Source organism: Heliangelus exortis, chromosome 15 (genome assembly GCF_036169615.1).
Source record: "Heliangelus exortis chromosome 15, bHelExo1.hap1, whole genome shotgun sequence".
Lineage (NCBI taxonomy): Eukaryota > Metazoa > Chordata > Aves > Apodiformes > Trochilidae > Heliangelus > Heliangelus exortis.
The window spans coordinates 6,640,356-6,661,542 of record NC_092436.1 but is presented as its reverse complement, the minus strand read 5'-3'; the positions used below and the strand labels follow the sequence as shown (position 1 = coordinate 6,661,542).

Sequence of the window (21,187 nt, the reverse complement as noted above, 5' to 3'; positions counted from 1 at the left end):
GAAATGCAAATCAGCTTTTGCATGGCTTGTTCCATGCCTTTGTATCCTTTGGGAAGGAAAAAAGAAAAAAAAAAAAAAGTTTGATTTGAAGGCTGCTCAGGAATCTTGCTTTTGCCTCCTTATACACTATGCCTTGACTACAGGGGACAGAGCACTGTGTAGGGGAGAATTCAGCCATGGAAACTCAGACCTGCTTTATCTGAGCCTCCTCCTTCATCTAAAGATGATGGTTTTATCATCTACCCTATCCAAACACAACAGCAGATTGCAATTTCACTGTCTCCATTCAAAATAAATCAATGTGACAGGAGAAAAAAAAACACAAAAAAACACAAGCAAACAGTGGTGCTTCCAATAGAAAAGCAGCTCAGTTGTTGCTGGAACTTGGATAACCAGAAACGTGTTCCTGCCTTCAGAAGAAAGCCTGAGCTGCAGAGGTAACCTGGGGCAGAGGAGCTACTTCCATCTGGTTCTCTCCAGCTGGCAAGTCAAAAACAGCATCATTACAAAATCTCACAGTTGTAAACAGCAAAAACGATTCTGGTCTCTGTGGCTGGACAAAAAAAATCATGTGAAGATTAACAAGGTAGTCTCAAAGCACTGCAGACTATGAACTTAAAAAAGAAAAAAAAAAAAAAGATTTGAGAGTGGAAAGTGGAAAAGCCACCAACTTCAACTTGCTGGTTGGAAGACACAGCAACAAAAATTTAAAACTGTCAAAACCTTCCAGGCACACAGCCTGCCCAAGAGCCATCATCTCCTTTAACATCCCCAGGAACTACACCCTAGCTAAAACCATGACAACCCCATTACCCACTCTTCAAAGCATGTGGCTCTACTAATTACAGTCCTTCTCTTTTCTGGTCAAATTGATTCATAGCCAAAGTGTATCCTTTATTCTTGATCCAGTACTTTGCTTTAATTGGGGTTATTTTTTCCTCATTTCCCCACATTTTTGATTAGTGATCAGGATCCTTTTCAGCTTTCATTTTCTTTTGCTCATCTCCTGTGAGGGCTCCTTTCCAGGACTTTCAACATGCCACCAGATTTTCTGTGGTCCTGGCTCACTTGAGATTCATCTTTCTCAAATACCAGCACTATCCCAGTGGAGACATCACTAGTAATATTTCCACTGTCATCACCTGAAAAGCCTGACCCCACCTGTTATCTATTTCTGACCTTCCCCAGCTTCATTTTAGAAAGTGCTCACAACCAGCCGAAGTGTCTCGTTGCTTTTAGCTGCAGAACTCCCAGCTCCCAGGATAAATCCTTACAAGTCCTTCAGTGCACGACCCTACACTCTGGTTTGTATTACCAACAAGAGGTCACTCTCAAAGCACAAGCACCTGCATAAACTGCTGCCACTACAGATCAAAAAAAAAAAAAAAAAAAAAAACCCACAACAAAACTACAACCAAACAACTTAAGAACAAAAGCCTTTCTTTCCCATTAAAAAAAAAGACACAAACACACACGCACACACAAAAAGAAAACAGCTCCTATCTTTCTCCATTTCTTTCTTCTTCTCCCCAGGAGCTGTCAATGCCACTGTCAGGACATAAACAAACAGGAAACAAGAGGAATCAACTATGATATTCTCTCTGTTGAATACTCATATTATTACCATACTCGGGTAATCCAAATCCAAATCTGAATAAAATGCATGAAAAAGTAAAGGAATTAGGCTTATTTAGTCTATGAATGAATAGGTGGAGGAGGAATCTAATTACAGCTAATTAATTCCTGCACACCGAAAGTACATATCCTACTACAGGGCAGAGTAGTAGTTCTGGAAATCAAAGCCAGATGCTAAGGCTCAAAATGGAAACAAGATGCAATTTTTCAATGAAGAAAAAAGTGATTCATCATTTTCCTTAGGCAGACCTTCCATCCCTGAAGCCATTGTCCCTATCCATTATTACTAACTAATCCTGAACAATTTTTAAAAATGAGAGGAAGGAAGGAGAGGAAGGAAGGAGAGGAAGGAAGGAGAGGAAGGAAGGAGAGGAAGGAAGGAAGGAAGGAAGGAAGGAAGGAAGGAAGGAAGGAAGGAAGGAAGGAAGGAAGGAAGGAAGGAAGGAAGGAAGGAAGGAAGGAAGGAAGGAAGGAAGGAAGGAAGGAAGGAAGGAAGGAAGGAAGGAAGGAAGGAAGGAAGGAAGGAAGGAAGGAAGGAAGGAAGGAAGGAAGGAAGGAAGGAAGGAAGGAAGGAAGGAAGGAAGGAAGGAAGGAAGGAAGGAAGGAAGGAAGGAAGGAAGGAAGGAAGGAAGGAAGGAAGGAAGGAAGGAAGGAAGGAAGGAAGGAAGGAAGGAAGGAAGGAAGGAAGGAAGGAAGGAAGGAAGGAAGGAAGGAAGGAAGGAAGGAAGGAAGGAAGGAAGGAAGGAAGGAAGGAAGGAAGGAAGGAAGGAAGGAAGGAAGGAAGGAAACAGTCTTTTCAAAGACACAAAATGTAAGTAGAGAGAAGTGGAGAACCAATGCAATCTGGTCAGCAAATTTAAGCATCTAAGTCAGGAACCTCAACTCCTCACATCCTCAAAGGAGAGAATCAGGCTCTAAATTCAGCTTTTAATCACCCTGTGGAAGTTCTAGTGACTATGTTGCATCAAGGCTCCCAAATTAGATACCTGAAGATGGATGTGTATACAGCTATTGGCCATCTTATTTTTGATTAATACTACAGGAACTTGGACACCTAATGTTGCTTTTTTTTTTTTTTTTTGTCAGCAACTGTGTGATTTTATTGATGCAGGAATAATAAAAAAAGAGAAATTGCAACTAAAATAAAAGATACTGTGAACATCTACAAGCTTTCAGTCAAAATCTACTACCTGCAGCATGCTATATTCATATACATGATATTTCACCCTCTAAAATTAATACAGATACAGAAAAACATATCTTTGCCATAAACATGGATGAAGCAAACTGTGGAAACAGGACACATGCAAACAAAACCACAGAAGTTGTTTGAAAGATATTACTGATGCAAATCACACTGATATTTTTTTTTTTTTAGGCAGATTTCATAATTCCTTGTTTCTGTCCTTGTCACATTTATCCTTTCAAACAACTCTTCCATTACTGTGCAACTTCAAATGCAAGCAAACACCAAACTCTCACTCTTCCCAGCTAACAAAAACTCTCTTAAGCACAGCAGTTCTTGAAAAACAATATTGAAGAGGTTGAACTTGCACGTAACTCTCACTGGACTCTACCTGGCACAGTATATTGTCAGAAAGCAGAACAAGCAGGTTGGTCTTGCATGATCTGTAGTAAGACAGAGAGACTTTCATTTTAACAAGGTATCACTGCCAATATCAGCCCTGCTGTGTAAAACCTGATGCAATGATTTTGTTATTTATACAAGTGCAATGAAACCCAGTGAGATCAGATGAGACTGAAGGTACCTTCCAGCACCTGGCATGTATTCATGCAACGCCTTTGAGATGCAGCTGACACCCCAAACATTGCACCACGACAGCTACCAAGGCTCTGCTCCAGCTCTGCAAGAGTTAGGCAGTGCTTCTTGGAATAAAAATACATGCCCATGGCTGTTGGGCCCTGTGCTCCCATTTGAAAGCAAGAAATCAGGGCATTTCAGCAATGGGAATACGAGTTCACTGATTTTTTCCCCAGTAAAAGGTTTAAATTTTCCTATCTGCCATAGCAAAGCTATTGCAGTGAAGCTGGATGGTTTCTCCCAACAGAGAGATGTCAGTGCTCCTGGGACCTATCCCTCTTACAAGTCACTGCAGCAGCAGCAGCAGAAGTTAAGGACCATGAACTATCTTGACAAGCAACTTGACAAACCCAAAGTGGACTCCGTTGGTCAAAGGAACAAAAGGTCTCTTCTCTTTCCCCTCAGCTCCCACACAGCTCTAAAGCTCCACAGAATCAAGTGAGTTGCCTACCATTGCTTCTCTGAAATACATTTCTAACTGGCATCACTCAGTGTGTTATACTTTAGGCCATATTTCCATCTGCATATGGTATTTTCACCCCTCGCTACAAAAGACTGATTACTTTACTTGTCATTTGTATGGGGGATCATGAAGTATAGGACACAGACAAGCAATTAGATGTGCAATTAAATGGAGAAGACAAAAACTGGCTACCCACAGTCATAAAAAGTGTGCTGACAATTTGCAGGTTCATCTGTACCTTGATGCAATCCATCGTGGCCTCTTGTTAACTTTGGCAATACATTGGGTTTCAATCAACATGGGCTCTAGTGTTCAATTTATTCCTCACAATAAATACATTAAAGCTTATTACCATTGGTAATAATAATTGGTCTCATCTTGTACACCTCAGGGCACCACTTTGAAAATTTTCATGGTGAAATTCAGCAGTGTCATGAAGTGCAACATGGTAACACTGTCAGCGAATCAGTGGTGCAGACATCTCATTTTCACTGTTTCTGAATCTGACCCCACAACTCAGAACAAAGCTGTAACACTATGGTTCACAGAAGGGGGGAAAAAAAAATAAAAAAAAAAATAAAAAAAAGAGAGGAAAAAAAAAAGAGAAAAAAAAAACCAAAACCAAAAAAACCTCGCAATATCTTATATAAAATATATCCCACTTCTTTCACTGGCTTTCCACAGTTCAAAATTTCATTAAAAAGCAAAATGGTCCAACATAGAGACCACTGAGTTTAACATATACAAGAAAAATTGGTAGAAAATACAATAAAGAATGGAATCAGCAGGTGCATTATATACTGGAGAAGAGCCAGCGATTTTGCAGACAGCCAGAATGCACAACTCTCAGAGTTCCCTGAAGGAGTTATAAAGCACATGAATAAGGTGACATGGTATGCATGGATGTGTGTGCAGCTGCTGCAGGACATCAATGCATCATCTCAGCATCTGAGATCTGTTCTAATCCATACATCCATTACTGGTCTGAAAAGGGGGAGGGAGGTAATGAAGTGTCAAACTTCAGTAGGCAAAATTATGACTGTTGTAAAAGCTGCAGAGGGGTCTCAGCATACTGGGATTTGACAGCAAAGTGATAAAGTAAGTTCAGTGTTAATCAACGCAAAATGCTGCACTAAAAAAAAAAACCAAAAAACCAAAAACGAGTACAATTGTCTACAGACTGACAGGCTCTGAATTAACCATTCTAATTCGGATACAGAGTTTTCTGGAAATATGACCTCAGAAGTAACAGGAAAAAAAGGCAAGTTATTTTAGAATTTTCCAGCACATATATCAAGACTGAAATACATAATATCATCACAGGCCAAAATAAACTCTCGATTTACCTGCATCTTAAAAATGCATTTATTTCTGGTTATCCCATCTTTAAAAGAAAATGTACATAGTCATGCAACTGTGATGGATTAGAAGAGTGGAATTACTTCTAACCTGTGAAAAGTCTTGTATGTTAAGAATGCATCAGAAGGATTCTGGGCTACATGAGACTTCCAGATGACCACCTGAGCTACTCTTACTTTCCTGTAAGGTAGAGGACATAGTAAGAACAATTTCTACTTTCTTGTGAAGTGTTAGTGGGGTAAGCCAGAGCATGTTTAGATAAGCTGCATTCACTGACCTGAGATTTGTAAGAGACACCTCTCATTTCTATCTGCCCTGGAAGCAAAGATATTAAACAAGTAGTTACCCATCTGGCATACAATGTACCACTAAATATTACCTTTGGTAACTTGTTCTTATTAGGTATTATTAGGGTAACATGGAAATATTGTATGAGCCTTGAAATTATGGAGTCCATTAAACTGAAGTTTACTCCTAAGTTAGAAAATAAAAAACCCTCCAGTCACCTCCTATACCACAAGGACAAGTCTAACTTCAGCCTGACACTCTATGTACCATTTCTATCTGAAAAGCTGCCTCTTTTTGTTTTTTTCCTCTACAAGCTGCAAGAAAAAGCAACCTTTGTATACATAGCATACATACAAAGTAGTAAACACAGCACCGAATATACATCTAGAACACCACATATTATGCATAGGTTATGTTAGAACACTCTGAGTCCATTACATTGTTGTACTCTGTTGTAGCCCAAAGATGCAGCTCCAAGTTGGCTGAAAAGCTTTGGAAGGAACCAAAACCAAACTATGAACTCCTGAGCCTGCACAAAGGGAGACATTTGGCTCTTCAAAGCACCAAATCTACCAAAGTATACAATGTCACCAGAAGTCATCTAAGCAATTTACTATAAGGAATGAGATACACCCTGAAAGGAGGGAGGGAGAAGTCATAGCCCTGGTCTGTTCCAGATTTAGGTTAAAGTCTATAAGAGAGCACATCACAGGGTGGTGACACTTTCTAGAGGGCTCTCAACCCAGGACACCATCACCAGAAGACCTCACCCCAGCTAGGACATGCTGACAATCTTTGCTTCCCCTTCTCCAAGGTCATAATTACAATATTTTTCTGTTTCTGACTCAACTATAATATCCTCCACATCAATAATAAGAAGACTGTTAAATATGATATTTAAAATTACTCACCTCTGACTTCATAAAGCTCTTTCAGGAAACACCTCTTAACAGAAAACATTGTTACTGTAACACTCAGGAGTGCTTGTTAATAAAATGCTCACCTTCCAAATTATTTTCAAAGTGTGAAATTAAAGCATGTAGCAGCATATAAAATCAGCTTGCACAAGGGTCCATACTGTAACTGTCAGAGAGATACTGGGCAGAGAAATTTAGCATTGCCCAGCAGCCAAAGAGCTCTGCTGCCTAACTCAGACAGAAAGAAGGGGAACAAAGAGAAAAGGATAAAAGAATGATATCTAACAGATTTTTTTTTTCAGACAACCAATACATCAAATCTTTTATTCACACCTTCAAAACCCATCATCTGTTGGTAATTAAACATTGCATGCCTAGCACCATTCCCAGTGTTTTCACTGAATCCAGCAGCAGGGGCATTGGCCTCTTGCCTATTAACTAACTCAAACCTACAACGTGCTCTTGAATATCTCATTCAGAGCAAATATCTGTATTTAAGTATCCATTTCTGGAAGAGCATAAAATAATCGACCTATCGTCAAAGCGCTGTAGTTTCACCATTAGCCCCTAAAAATTAATCATGTTTCAGTACATTCAAGGCAAGCCTTTTGTGGCACACACTGTTAAGCAGAAAGAGATAAAAGTGGATTTCCCAGAGCCTATTCTGAAACAGTAATACAGCTAATGACTTTCTACAAAATGCTAGTGCAGGCTCTGTGAACAGAACTGCAAAATAATTCAGCTATTCAGGACCAGCATAAGCAGAAAACAGAGCTGCCTCTGTAAGGGTTATGATTCTTCTTTGACCTTACTGAAACAAAATAAAAAGTAGTCAGTTAAATAAGGTATAATTCTTGCTCTGAAGTTTATTTTGTATTAACTTCTTTGAGAAGTCATGTATGCTAAGAGACAAAATTTGAAAGTTGAAATATCTGTACACTTGATAACCTAAAACTGCTAAAATTCAAGGTTAATGGTTTACTTGAGTGTGACAGTAACAGCAGTGAATTGTATCCTCCTTCAGACAGATAGCATAAGGTAGAAAATCCATTTACATCCTATTTATATCCATAAAATAAGTTACAAGAGAAGCAAGGCTGCCCATGTTGACACTCCAAAAACAGTTTATGCTTTTTGCATAAACAATTCTCTAATTCAAATATATATGTTTATATATATATATATATATATATTAACAGAGAGACTTACAAGTTATTTTTTTAAGTCATGGCAAGGCTTTCATACCCCATGCCATGCTTATGCATCTTGTACATACTCACAGACAATTCTCAGCCTTGCTCAAGTTTCACTCCCTAGCAGGTTTGAAAGACTTCAAAAAGTTACTGGACCAAGACAGATTGCTCAATATTCTTCCATAAGAAGCCAAGCTAGCAGCAGGCCAATAGCTCAAACCTGTTCTCATTTAATTAGCTATCTGCTATGTATAGTAGAGGCTGCAGAAGTGCCCAGTGCTGCATCCTCATTCGTGCTTTGCTGTGATCCATATAGCAGCAATTCACTCCTGAGTAAAAGAGAGCTCATTATCCAGCAGAGATGAACACTCCTCAGGAGAGAGGGGTTTCTCCTGCTGTTAACAGCATCAGCTAGATCAGAGCATCACAGCATCAGGACAGAATCACCCCCACTGCCACAGCTGGTACCTGAAGGCAACTCAGGAGGTTTGTGCACTGGGAAGAGCCTGGCAGAGCCAAGCTGGAAGCAAGGATGGAGTCTGGTCTCTAACAGGAATGGAGGAACCAGTTTGCAGGACAGGTAAGAATTTGAAAGCAAACTCAGGGGTGGCTCTGGTTTGAATTTGTTTTTACAAGCCAGTGCAGAAGATGGGAGAGACTTCCTGGGAGGACTCCCGTCCCTGGCTCACAGGCACATCCAGAGGACACTTTCTGCTTTCCGAGTAGCACATTCTACATTTACCATCTGGGCACAATTCCTTGCTAAATGTGGGCTAAGACCCTTGTTGTCATCCTCTGCAGACTATTGGCTCTTGCTTTTAAAGAACGCTTTGATCTATTTAGAAACATTCAGAGTCAGGCCCTGCCCTTTGATTAAACATGGGAGAGTGTTTGTTGTCCTGCTCAACCTAAAGTGCATCCTACAACCAGGGCAAGTAATTTGATCTGCTCTACCTACTGAAAGCCTCAGGAAATGGCACCTCATTGATTCAATGCTGCAAGAGCACTAATACTCCATTGCTCTGCAGAACACAGCCCTGAAACCAACCAAGTGATACCAACCACGGGTGTCAACAAGCTGGGTCTCCAAAACACTGCCTTGTGCAACCCAGAACTTCCCATAATTTTTCCCCCTTCATGCTTATTGTTTTGCTGTTATCCGGCAGCATTTTAACAGCTGTTTTCTTATAATGTTAAACTGACATCTGGCAAAAACAAACAAACAAGAAACCACAATAAACAAATATCTATTTCTCCTGGGTTTCTGCACAGTATGCTACGGGGCAGCAAATATCTACTGAACCATAGACTATTGGCCTGAGAACAGATTTTACTTTTTAACCAAATACCCTTCCTATCCTCAAAAAAATATGAGGTGAAAAGAAACCTCAGTGATCATCTTTTCCTCAAACTTTCCCCTCAAAAAATAGCAGGCCAGCCCTTCAAGTAGAGGAACAGCTGGCAGAGTGCCGGGGAAGTCAATGGAGCTGTGATGATTTACTGCAGCTAAAGATGTGGCCTGGAGATGAGTCATGTGGATTATTTGCTGCTTGAATTTCAACTAATTCAAGGGGATGGTTTTGGCTTTTTCTTTGTTTTGCTGATCTCTGGATGTACAGTAAAGCTTCAGGCACTAAAGGACAACTCCAACATTTCTTCCTAAATATTCAGAGGAGCTCCTGAATATTTACAAAACATGTGGATCTATGAGATTCTTTAGGCGTGCTGCTTCTTGGGTTTGGACACACCTTTTCTATCACTTTGCCATTTGAAATACTCCATTAACCTCCAGAATGAGGCAGCTACTTTTGATCGAAGTGAAAAATCACAGCTTAACTCTGAACTTCAAAACAAGAAGTGAAGAGGAAAAAAAATTCAAGCATGGAGGGAGGTTCTGGGAGTCCTCTACCCACTGTCAGTCAGAGGGATGTGGCTCCGGCTTCTGGTGGTTCTGGGTGCCTTGTGCGATACGGTCTGTTCTCCCTCTGCTGAGCAATCCAAGCACTACAGAGAGTAACAAAGCTGCCTTGCAGCAAGAGGTCCTTGAGTCGTGTCAGGATTGGCAAGGGAACAAACTTCTAGACTCAGGAAGCCACGGAGATCTGCTCGGTTCCATGATGCTACGAGCACAAATGTACAGACACCAAGCCAGAGTGTAGCTGCCAAGCACCACAGCTTTATCCTACTGAGCACAGATCTGCAGAGCAGCAACGGGGCTGATGCAAACATCTGCTCAGGTGCTGAAAGCAGTTCACTGTATTCAACAACAGCTATAAACTAGGCAAATCTCCAGAGATGGCTGGGTGATCCAACACCCCCCCGGACATGGTCCCAGCACCACTCTTCTGCACTCCCAGTAGTTCTCCAGCACCCAACCTGACAAACCCTACCATTCCTTTGGGACTAGGAGGGCCAATAATAGGAATATGACCACAACCCAATACTACCAGCTTACTACTGTGTAACATAGTAGTTTCAGGGAGATTTCTATTCTCATAAAATAAAAATATCATTAAAATAAAAAACAATAAAACCCTAGTTCCATTATCATATTATCTGGCTAAACTAAGCAGCAATTCTGAGATTTTACAAAGTTACCACCCCCATAAAAAACCAGAATTGTCCCTTTTTAAGCAGAGGAGCAGATAATCACCTTGGTGTTCCATCTTGCATTCAGCAGCTAAAAACACATCAGAAATCAAGGAGCAGGAGAGGTGGGGTGCCACAAGAGTGTCAATGGGATCTTTTTGAACATTGCAAAATGGGTCAGACAGAAGCCACATCCAGGTGAGCTGTTACTGCACACAGAGGTTGGAGGAAGAGGGAAAGAAAGCATAGAATTGACAGGGAAAACGCATAGATACACAAGTCATATCCACTCTTGACTGGTGGACTGGGAAAAGCATTCCTTTGTTTCTTTTCAATATTTAGCCCCAGAAAAAACAAGCCCCTCCCTCCCCCCAAAAAACAAATAAATAAAAATAACCAAACCCACACTTTTCCCATAGAATCTATCTTAACACCAGGGATGTAGGGGGTAGAGAGGGAAAATACTTAGAACTTAAAAATTTTCAAGGTTATTTAACAAGACACTGCAAAATCCTTATTGTGTTAGTAACCTATTGCCCTAAAAAAGTTAACAATATGCTTTCAAACTACTCCAGGAATATTCAGCAAAAAACTCTTGTTAAACTCAATGAGAGCCAAGCTGTTAGCTGCATGTAGTGCTGAAAGCTGCAGATGACAGGCAGGAAGTTTTTAAGCTTTCACTCCAGATGCAAAATTTCAAACATTGGCAGTTACCTCATAAATCAAAGTTTGTCATTAAGCTACATCTAAAGTGCTATCTTGCCAAAACCTCTGGAAAAAACATTGAGGTAGCTGTTAATTATTTTTCTGACAATCACTCAGGAAACATTTTCCGAGTAAGGAACCATGGGCTGTCTCAAACCAGGGTTCTGGGGATGGAAAATATTGAGGCTTATCTGCTGGTGGCCAGAGACAAATGGTCTCCAAGGCAATAGTATGTGTGAGCTTTTAGGATAAAATACTTTCCACTTCAAGCACTGCTAGAGGAGTCCAGTAAATGGGTAACAGAGCCTGGGATTCTCACAAATGAAATAAACGAAGGATTAGACAATGGAGAAAGTTAATTTTTCCCCTAGAGAACTGCAGTGTTAGAAGATTGCCCTGGAGGCTTTAATCAATGCAAGTGAATATTTTATGTATTTCTTCAGCATTCCCAAAATAAGTCAATAAAACACCAGCACTTTCTCAGAATGACCATTTCCCAGCAAGTGCAAGTTCAAAAAGAACTGAAGAAATTCATTATGATTTCAAAGAAAAATATCAAGCAAAGAAAGAGAAGCAACAGAATAACCTTATAAGGGATAATAGGATTTCAGAAAAAGCTTTTTATTTCTTTTATTCTTGAGGATGATTAGAAACAAATGAAGGCTGCTCTAACCAGATTTTGCAGCTGCACAGAAACACCTGCAGTTACTCCAGCACTTAAGAAGAGCAAAACATTTCAAAAACACACATCAACATCAGGCACTACCTAAAGACACTTCCAGATCCAGAACCTCCTTTCTGGTGAGGAAGATACACCTACTTGTCTATCTGCTTCATCACAGGCAATATAAAACTCCCGATGCATTCAAGCAACTTCTGTTACATCCACCCAACAATCTACCACCTACAGGACCTGTGCATACAGATCGTGTCCACACACTTCATTTCAAATAAAGGGCAACAGACCACATGATATAACTCACTTCTATAGTATTATCTACACCCAAATAAATTGTCCTGCCTGTCTGAAGGTTTGCATACACACTCTCTCTGCCAAATAAAATGCAGGCAATGAGTTTTCTCAAGTTACAAGTCAATTTACAAGCCCACCTTCATCTGGAGCCTGGATAATCTGTTTCTCTGAGAATTAAAAAAAAAATATCGCCATCATTTCCTCTTTGTAAGAGCCACTCTAAATCCACAGAATAGCTGCCATTTAAGTTTTAGAAGCTTTAAGCAAAATTAGTTATTCTAAGTTATCTGCAAAAGCAGAGGTGTGCAAATGAAAACATCCAGAGCGTACCATCCACGATTCTTCACAGTGTTAGAAGTTTCCAAGAGGCACAATAAGAATAAAGTCAAGTTCTTCAGTGCATTCTAACACAATAATTTCAAGGGACAAAGACAATGGCAATTTTTTAGTGCCAACAAGACTATTGGAAGAGATGTACCTATGCCAACAGTATGGTTTAGAAGCAAAGTTCATGAACTGTGTTACTGAAAGGTGATGCTCTCAAAGCACCTTTAACAAGTCTGGCTTGTTTCAAAATGCTGGCTCTTATTTTTCTATTTATTTGTATATTTTTTCCTCAAACTGACATTCAAAACATAGCTCAGGAAAAAAAAAAAATAAAAAAAAAATAGAGGAGTGAATTCTCAGATGTACACTGCCATGAGAAGTACATAGAATTATGTTAATTCATACAAAATGAAACATAATCAAGATTTCTTCTTTGAGATGAAGGTGAGACAACTATGGTAACTTATAGCAGATGCTGCTCCCTTTAGCATGGAGCATGAAGCTTGCTCCAATGCCTATGTAATGTCACAGAACAAATAGATCTATTGGCAGTAGGAGGATGCAGCCCAGCACACTAATGTTGTATCAGCCCCAGCTGACCTGCTCTGCCCAGCACAGAACTGAGAGTTGTTATTTTTCTTTTCAGTGAGATTCTATGTAAGTATTGACTTAATGGTTCATTTATCAACTCCTCCGAATATTAAGGAATTCATTTTGACTTGATTTGGACAATTCAATTTCACGCATCCTCTCTCCCCTTAAAAAATGTGAATTATTGTCTAAGAAGAGGCTGTTTTAAAAGTTGACTTAACATTGAATACTTGAGTCCCTGCATATTTCTATTCAAGTTTTGGGGGTTTGCCTTTAACATAGCATACCTCAAGTCCACAAATGCTAAAACAAAGGCACTTTCACAAGCATTCTCAATGCTACAGACCAAAATGCATCTTCTGCAGTATTAGCTATTCCTTAAGATCACCAGAAAATTAAGTGCATTAGAAATACAACCAACGAGCCTGTGCATTTCTCTAATTCTTAGGGAAAGATACTTCTCATTGAAAATCCACTACTTTTCTTAGAAAGTTTTTGTTACTGGATATATTTTGCCAAGAGGAAAGTAATAATAATCAATGCAGGAAGCACTTCAGCTCTAGCTTTTGAAGTAAGCAGCACCTCATTCCCAGAAGTTTGCATTTCGTAGAGCTCCTACCCCAATGCGGAGCGGGAGTTCTGCTCGACGCGATCCGGAACCCTCCCGCGGCACCTACCGAGGGTGAAGGCTCCGAGTGAGCGACCCGAGCTGGGGAGGGTCCCCAAGCCCCGGCACCGAAGCAGCCGCGGCCACCACACCTGTGGGTTCTCCCATCCCCCGGTACCCGCCGGGTAGCCCAGCCGCATCCCTCGCCCGGGATTTTTTCTGATTCAGCCAAATCCCTGTCTATTTGCACCTGCGGCTCTCGAGGTGCTGCCGAACGCCCCTCTCCGCAGCATCCGCACATACAGGCTTTTAACATTCAGCCCATCAGCTCCGTCCCGCCGTACATTCCCACCAGCGGCAGATCCGGAGCCTGAGCCCCGGCGGGTAACTTCCAAAAGTCCCTTCTCGCCAGCGACTGCTCGGCAACGGGAGCTTCGCACCCCGCCCCTGGACGCTGCACATCCCCACCGCAAAGCTCGGCCGCGTCTTGCGGAGCGCCAGGCAGCATTCTCCGGCTGTAAAAGAGCCACTTTACCCTCTGGGAACGCAAACACGGAGCCACCGCGTTGCGAGGGGAAGAATGCGCGGGGGCATGGAGACCCGTACCGGGGTACCCGATGGGGCGCAGCTCCCCGCGAAGGGCAGCTCCTGCCAGACCCCGAAACTCCGCCAAGTGCACGAGCAGAGCCGGGCAGAACATCCCGCGGCACTTACCCGGGAGGCGGGACGGGCTCGGGGTGCGGGACGGGCTCGGTCCCTCAGGAGATCATGCCGCCGGTGCCGCCGCGGCCGGGGGAGGGAGCGCGGGGCCGGCGGCGGAGCGGCTCCTCCGGCAGCGGGGGCGCGGCGCTGCCTCACGCCGCGGCGCTGAGCCGCGCCGCCTCCGACATGAGGCCGCGGCGCCCCGGCCCCGGCGGGCGGGTGGGGAGCTGCGAGGGGGCGATGGGGCGGTCCTGGAAACGTCTGTACCCGCCCACACCCCGCCCACGCCGGCCCCGGCCTCGGCCTTTAGGCCCCGCGTACCGGCTGCGCTCGGTAAGAGAGCCCCTGCTTTCCTCAATGTCGTTGTTTCTTTCTCCGCTCTTCCCATTTCACCTTTTATATCTTTTTTCTTTCACACCACTTTCCTTCTTTTGCCACCTTTTCACCCCGAGTTTTCTCCCGTTTCCTCTTTGTTCCCCTGAGTCTTGCTATTCCCTCACGTTTTCCCATCTTCCTTTATCCTATCTCACTTTTCCCCTCCCTTTTCCCCATCACCTCCCTCTTTTCCCCTCACATTTCTTCTCTCTCCTTTTTTTTTTTTTTTTTTGCTTTTTCCTCCTCCTCCTTTTCCCTATCCTTCTCCCAAAACCTTTTTGCAAAGGAGACTGGCAAGCAGCCAAGCAGTCTCTCCAAGATGGCCAGGGGCTGGGGGAAGCAGATGGGCTGGGGAAGAACAAGCTGCAGCAGCCACCACATGCAGCAAACACACCCTGCATTTCCCTCCTTCCCTCCGGGCCCTGACCAGGCCAATCCAGGATGGTGTCACAGGAGGGCACTTCCACAGCCATCATTTCCTGCCACGCTTGGAATAGTTAAGGCAGTGCAGTTTTTCCAAAGGATTCAGCAAAAATCAGGAAAGCAAGGTTTACATTTAATCCTGAGTGGCCCATCCTGCTTCTGGCTGTTCTGAGATACCCTCAACATCCCAGCTCTTAGGTCTTGCTGCCCCCTAAGAACCCAACCTGCAAAGCATCACCGCGGCAGCAGGCACCCAGCTACCCAGCATCTGGAGCTCTCCTTGGTAGAGGAGCTCTCCAAATGGTAAACAACAAGGAAAGGTGCTGTGCTGGACCTTGTTCTCACCAACAGGGAAGGGCTGGTGACCAGTGTGATGCCCAGACACAACCTTGGCTGCGGTGACCATGAAGTGCTTGAATTTAAGATCCTCAGGACATCTAGGAAGATGTATTCCAAGCTACAGCCCTGGACTTTAGGCATCCAGACTTTGAGCACTTCAGGGATCTGTTCACCAAATTACCATGGGACAAAGCCCTAGAAGGAAGGGGGGGCCCAGGACAGATGGTTAGTATTTAAGGGTCACATTCATGTCCAGGAGAAAAGTTTACCAACAAAGAGGAAGGCAGGAAAGAATGCTAGGAGATCTACCTGGACACACTATCACACAAAAAGATATTTTACAAGAAAGGAAGCAAGGACATCTAGAACAGGAGGGAAGAGAAGGGGCTTCGAGAGAAGCATGGCCAGCAGGTCAATGGAGATGATTGTCCCCCTCTACTCTGCTCTTATGAGACCCTAGATGAAGTACTGCTGGAGTGTGTCCAGAGAAGGGCCACAAGGAGGCTGGAGCACCTCTCTTATGAAGACAGACTGAGAGAGTTGGGGTTATTCAGTCTGGAGAGGAGAAGGCTCCAAGGAGACCTTATTGTGGCCTTCTAATATCTGAAGGGGGCTACAAGAAAGCTGGTGAGGGACTCTTTAGGTTGTCAGGTAGTGACAGGACTAGGGAGAATGGATTCAAACTAGAGGAGGGTAGATTTAGATTAGATGTTAGGAAGAAGTTCTTCACCATGAGGGTGGTGAGACACTGGAACAGGTTGCCCAGAGAGGTGGTGGAAGCCCCATCCCCATCCCTGGAAGTTTTGAAGGCCAGGCTGGACAGGACTCTGAGCAACCTGATCTGTGGGAGGTATCCCTGCCCATGGCAGTGGGGTCGGAACTAGATGATCTTAAAAAGTCCCTTCCAACCCTGAAAATGGCCCATTTTCCTTTTGAGTTTCAAGTGCTGGAGATGGGATCAGTGAAAATGTTTTTTCCTACCTTAAAAAGTTGGTTGGTTTTTCACTCTATGCAAATGCTTTCATTTTACCAGATGGCAATGAATGGTTTCTTCCCACAGATGTATGGATACACAAATCAAAGGGGCTGCCTCTGTCAGTTTAGTTGAGTTGTTACTACTAGGCTATAAAATTAATCGTTAACAAGATATAAATTAGATTCAAGAGTTCATTGGGGTCTTTTTCTTTGTGATTCACTGAGTTGCTACTATGCCACTGAACCTCAATGGTGCTATAGCAGCAGAACCAGATAAAATTAAATGAAATATGAAACCCCCTGATTAACTAGAAATAATTTTCTCTTTTTTCTTCTCAATATCACACAGTTTGCAGGCCTAGTGAAGTTGTCATCTCTTTTCCCACAGAAAAATAAAAGTAAGAAAAGAGTATACTAGGCAAACTGAAATATAAATAGTGGACCACTCCCAGTAAATGCATCCTGAATATATCCCCAACCTGGGGAAAGAGTGACACTCTCCACCCCAGAACTGGGCAAGCCCTAATCATATTTCACATGTACCAAGAACACATAAATGCTCTTCTGCCATAGCTAAGATTACTTAAAGTTATGGTGTCAATGACAGCAGCAGCTGCTGCTCCTGACCTCAAGGGAATCACAGTTCTAAATAACAAAAACTACTCCTCTCATTTCTCACTGGGACTTATAGGGATGTGAGCAGCTGCAATGGTTTCTTAGGGCTGTACTGACCAGAGGCAGGAGTGTGCTGCTGGGGCAGAGGGAAAGGCAGCGCAGGCAAAGACAAAATAATTTTCCTGTTAGAAATGACTCTTTATTTTCCCTGCCTTTAAAAATGAACAGCTGCTGCTCAGGTTTGTCAGTACCTGGCACTCAAAAAAATGTTAAGTTGTGAGTGAGAGACTCAGAAACAGAATGACTGTCTGTAACACAGTCTGATGATGGGGGGAAAAAATATCTCTTTCTATTTGGCTTGCGATTTCTAAGTCTGCAGGGATCTTTTTTCAAGTTATTTCCTTAGTTTGTGAGGAACCGACTTCCCTTTTTAAAATTAGTGCTGCTATTCTAACATAATCAACAAATTCCAGGAGCTGAATCTTCACGATAAAAAAGAAGTATACTATGTCACAAAGCTCACAATGCAATCTGATTGCATTGCCATTGGCAGTGGTTCACTTGGCTCTGGAAATAATAAAGTGAGAGACTGAAATGACAAACAAACCAGAAATCCAAACCAAAGTACCACAAGGGAATGAAAAGCAGATGGCCAGCTTAAGACTACTAGCCCAAAGAATCACTGCAGTCTTTGCAGGAAGTTTACTGACAACATCCACCATGGTGGCCTTCTTTCTGTGAGCTTGTCTGGCATGGTTTACAACTTGATGTCCTCATCATGAATTATTATTAGGAGAAATAAACAAGCTATAGAGTCCTCTCAATTATAAATCATCTGTGTATGCTCTCATAGCCCATAGGGAAATTTAGGAGCATTGCAGACTCTAAGTAAGGGTCAGGAACAACTCTACATTTCTATACCTATGTTGTTTACTTTAACTGATAATATAGTTATCAGAAAAGTAACAATGATGTGTGCTTTCAAGAGGCACTGATTATTCAGCATTCTTCTACTAAAATATCTACTTTGTTTCAATAAGCTATTACATTATTCTGTCAAGAGGATTTATTTAAAAGTTGCAAAATTAAGTCTATGCTAAACAGGAACTGGCACAATGGAAATTAGATTTTGGGACTAACCATAAATATGCAAGTGTGAGCATAGGAAATCACATGTAGCAATTCATTTTCAGAAAGTGGAAACAACCCTAAATTGCATTGTCTTCTGTCACCTCCAGTTTGCTTGGTAGAGGAAAACACATGACTATCAACTGTGACTCTTTGAACTAAGTACTGTGGTAAAAGGACCTGCAGAGCACCATTGGAACTGATCCTTGCTGCTTACCCTAATCCATTGGAGATGGATTGGTTTAATCTACCTCCAATAAACCATTACCACAGAGCAGGTTTCAGACTGCCAATTCCAGCAGATCCTCTCTGCTGTCAAACAGGGTTTCTCTCTAGTTTATGTCCATCCCTAGCACTTAGCAAAGCTGCCTGGTCTTCGTGTGCTTCTAAGCACATAGCCATTTTCTTAATTTTTTTCTCTTTTTTCAATCTAGAAATGTGATGTTTAACACTGATTAAAATCTACTTGCTTTCCTCTAAGGCTGTTCACAGGGTTCGGGATTTTGAACTTTGGAGTCAATAGGAAAGCTTTTCAGAAACATGGAGCTAAATCCTACCCACCATATTTGTTGGTGTAACTCAGTTACTTGCCAGTTTGAAATAATCATGCTTTAATCACTTGGGGATGACAGTGAATTACATCCCCTCATGCAAAGATACAGCACTCCTGTTCTCCCCTCCCATCCTGTCTGCTCACAGGCTGGTGCATCACTGGAGCACAGCCAGGCAGCTATAGAAATGCATTGAGTGGGTAAGGACTTCCTTGCCTATCAGCCAATAAAGATAATTACACAGGCCAGCATATATTAATCTGGGTTCAGTCCTTTTCCCACTCAAATTAATGTTGGTTTTGCTGTTGCGCTGATGTTAGCAGAAGATGGTCTACCCTCATGGAGCTAAAATTAGATTGTTCCTCAGGTCTCCTGTATATTCCCTATATTTTCCCTGTATTTCCTGGCTAGAGAGGTACTAGCCCAGATGGGAATGGGTCCTAATTCCAGCAACAGCCCAGGCACCCAAGGCAAACTGACAATGGGCTTTCAACACCAACTGCAGAAGCTCAGGGGCAGCAGGAGCCCCACAACGACCACAGATGCACCATCCCCATCCCCACAGCAGCACAGCCAGGCCCCCAGGTGTGCTCACCCCTTGGGAACTCATTTGCCAAACCCAGCCTTTAACCAGGGCAGAGGAGTCACACACAGAAAATCCTCATCCAGTGGGGCTTGGAGTCAGGGGAGGTTTCAAAGACAAGATGACAGCTTTCCAGTAGGGTGTCCAATGCACACCACTGTCCTCTGAGATGCCCCAAGTGTAGCATTCTGCTGGTTTCCACAAGCAGAAGTTGCCTGTGAGCAACTTTGGTGAGGCCACTCAAAATCAAAGGGCTGATCTTCATGGCCCGGGAGGTTATTCCTGTGTAACAAAAAGCCCTTCTATCTCATTTTGCACAAGTCTCAATCTTTAAGTCTCAATTTCTGTGTTGTGCAAAGCCACACAGGTGGTGCCTCAATGCAAAAATCCTGGGGCTTTTTGCAGTCCAGCAGCTTGTGATCTCCCTGCATCCATGCAGATGTGGATGCATGGGATACACTCACACATGTACATATATAATTATCCTCTACAGTTTTCCACTGAAACAGTATTTTTTCTTTTAGGCAGTATGCTCAGTGTGTCTGAGCATATAGATACAGAGATATATTTACCAGCAAGGCTGGAGTCTCTCCAGCCACACCTCTGCAGAGCACACGTAGCACAGTGATTTGCCCATATCTCAGAAATACAAACAGTTCCTTTCTTTTCATATTCTGCTCCTACAATAACTTTTGCAGAAAACTTTGCTTAGTGGACTTGTATCATGGTGGGTGTAAGTGCCAGCAATGGCTTGCCTGCTACTCAGAGCAGTCACATGCTGTGATTGCTCATATGCTGTTCAGATTCTCTAACAACTAAGAGAACAAAAGAAAAAGAAAAAAAAAAGAGAACAAAATTCAACTATTTCTTACAGAGACACAATCCTCTGTTGTCTCTGCCCAGGCTGCAATTGCTCTCCGTTTCACTGATTTCCTTTAAACTGGTGAATCCTCACTCTGCTTCCACAAGTACGGAAAGCAACTGTTTATAATTCCAAACTCTCAGCCTTGTGCCAGATAACATTTTCCAATCAACTGCCCAGGCAAGCTTCACACAGAAAAAAAAAAAAAAAAAAAAAAAAGGGAACGAAAAAAAGAAGGAATGGCAGATTAAACAGATCAGCTCTGATTCTTACCTTCAGAAGCAGACTTCACTCAAAGCCCACAAATATTTTTACTTTGCTGGAAGTCTCTGAACTATTTTTAGCTTCCCTCAGGGATGCCATATAGGGAGAGCAGCCCCCTCCCTATCATTACTAATCTGCCTAACATAACAACAGAACACCTGCTGCTAGTGAGTCATGTTTTGTGTGAAGCTAATGTTATATATATAGGCACAACATAAAGACAATGGCTTATTTTTCTCCATACATGTTCCTGTCTTCCTGTTACCCTATGCAAATCAAGTCAGTGCAAAGAAGACAGAGCATAGAAGATAACTGCACAGGAAAATTCATGTTCTCTTCATACCAGAATTTCTAGAGAGGCAGAGCAGAAGTATGCTTGGTTATATTTGTGGTATGTATACCTGTCAGTAAACATATATTTGCTCTTTTACAGATTCACAGATTGATTGAGGTCTCATAAACTCCTGCTCTGGTACATACAAAGTATGTTTGCCCTGAAAACATGCATGGAAATTCAATTATTATAAATCTAAAGCTCTCTCCTGAGCCCATCTTTCCTATTCACAAACAGTAACAAAGAGCAAGCAAAGGGGCATATCTCAAGGAAGCTCAGGTTTATAACCTGCTAGAATAGAGAAGAGAAACTTACCACATGTTCCCCATATAAGCTTCCAGATCTGAGGCAGAGGTAGCTTAGTAGTTGTACAGTGGCTGTTAAACATGAGCCATATTCTCCTTTTCTTGCTTCACAGACATTACTTGCAGTGACAAACATATATATAGAACACCCCTTTCGTCTGTGCTAAGAGCCTGGTTTAGCTCTTCCCCCAAGCCCATGCGTTATGGGCTCCACTTCTAAACTTTTGAAAACTGCAATCGAGGTCTGGCTTTCTGATCTCTG

General features: G+C 42.4%; 1 protein-coding gene across 4 annotated transcripts in view; it reads right to left on the bottom strand.

Moving 5' to 3' along the window:
* Positions 1-20,958, bottom strand: part of SGCD (sarcoglycan delta) — a 306,709-nt gene extending 285,751 nt beyond the window's left edge. For 2 of the 4 annotated variants that reach the window (XM_071759132.1, XM_071759137.1), the window contains exon 1: positions 14,184-14,392. The gene's annotated coding sequence lies outside the window, so the exon portion shown is untranslated. Of the gene's footprint in view, positions 1-14,183; positions 14,393-20,295; positions 20,347-20,935 lie in introns of those variants that run through there. The other 2 variants (XR_011728933.1, XM_071759133.1) reach the window with 2 other exon arrangements.
* Between the last annotated feature and the right edge of the window lie 229 nt (positions 20,959-21,187).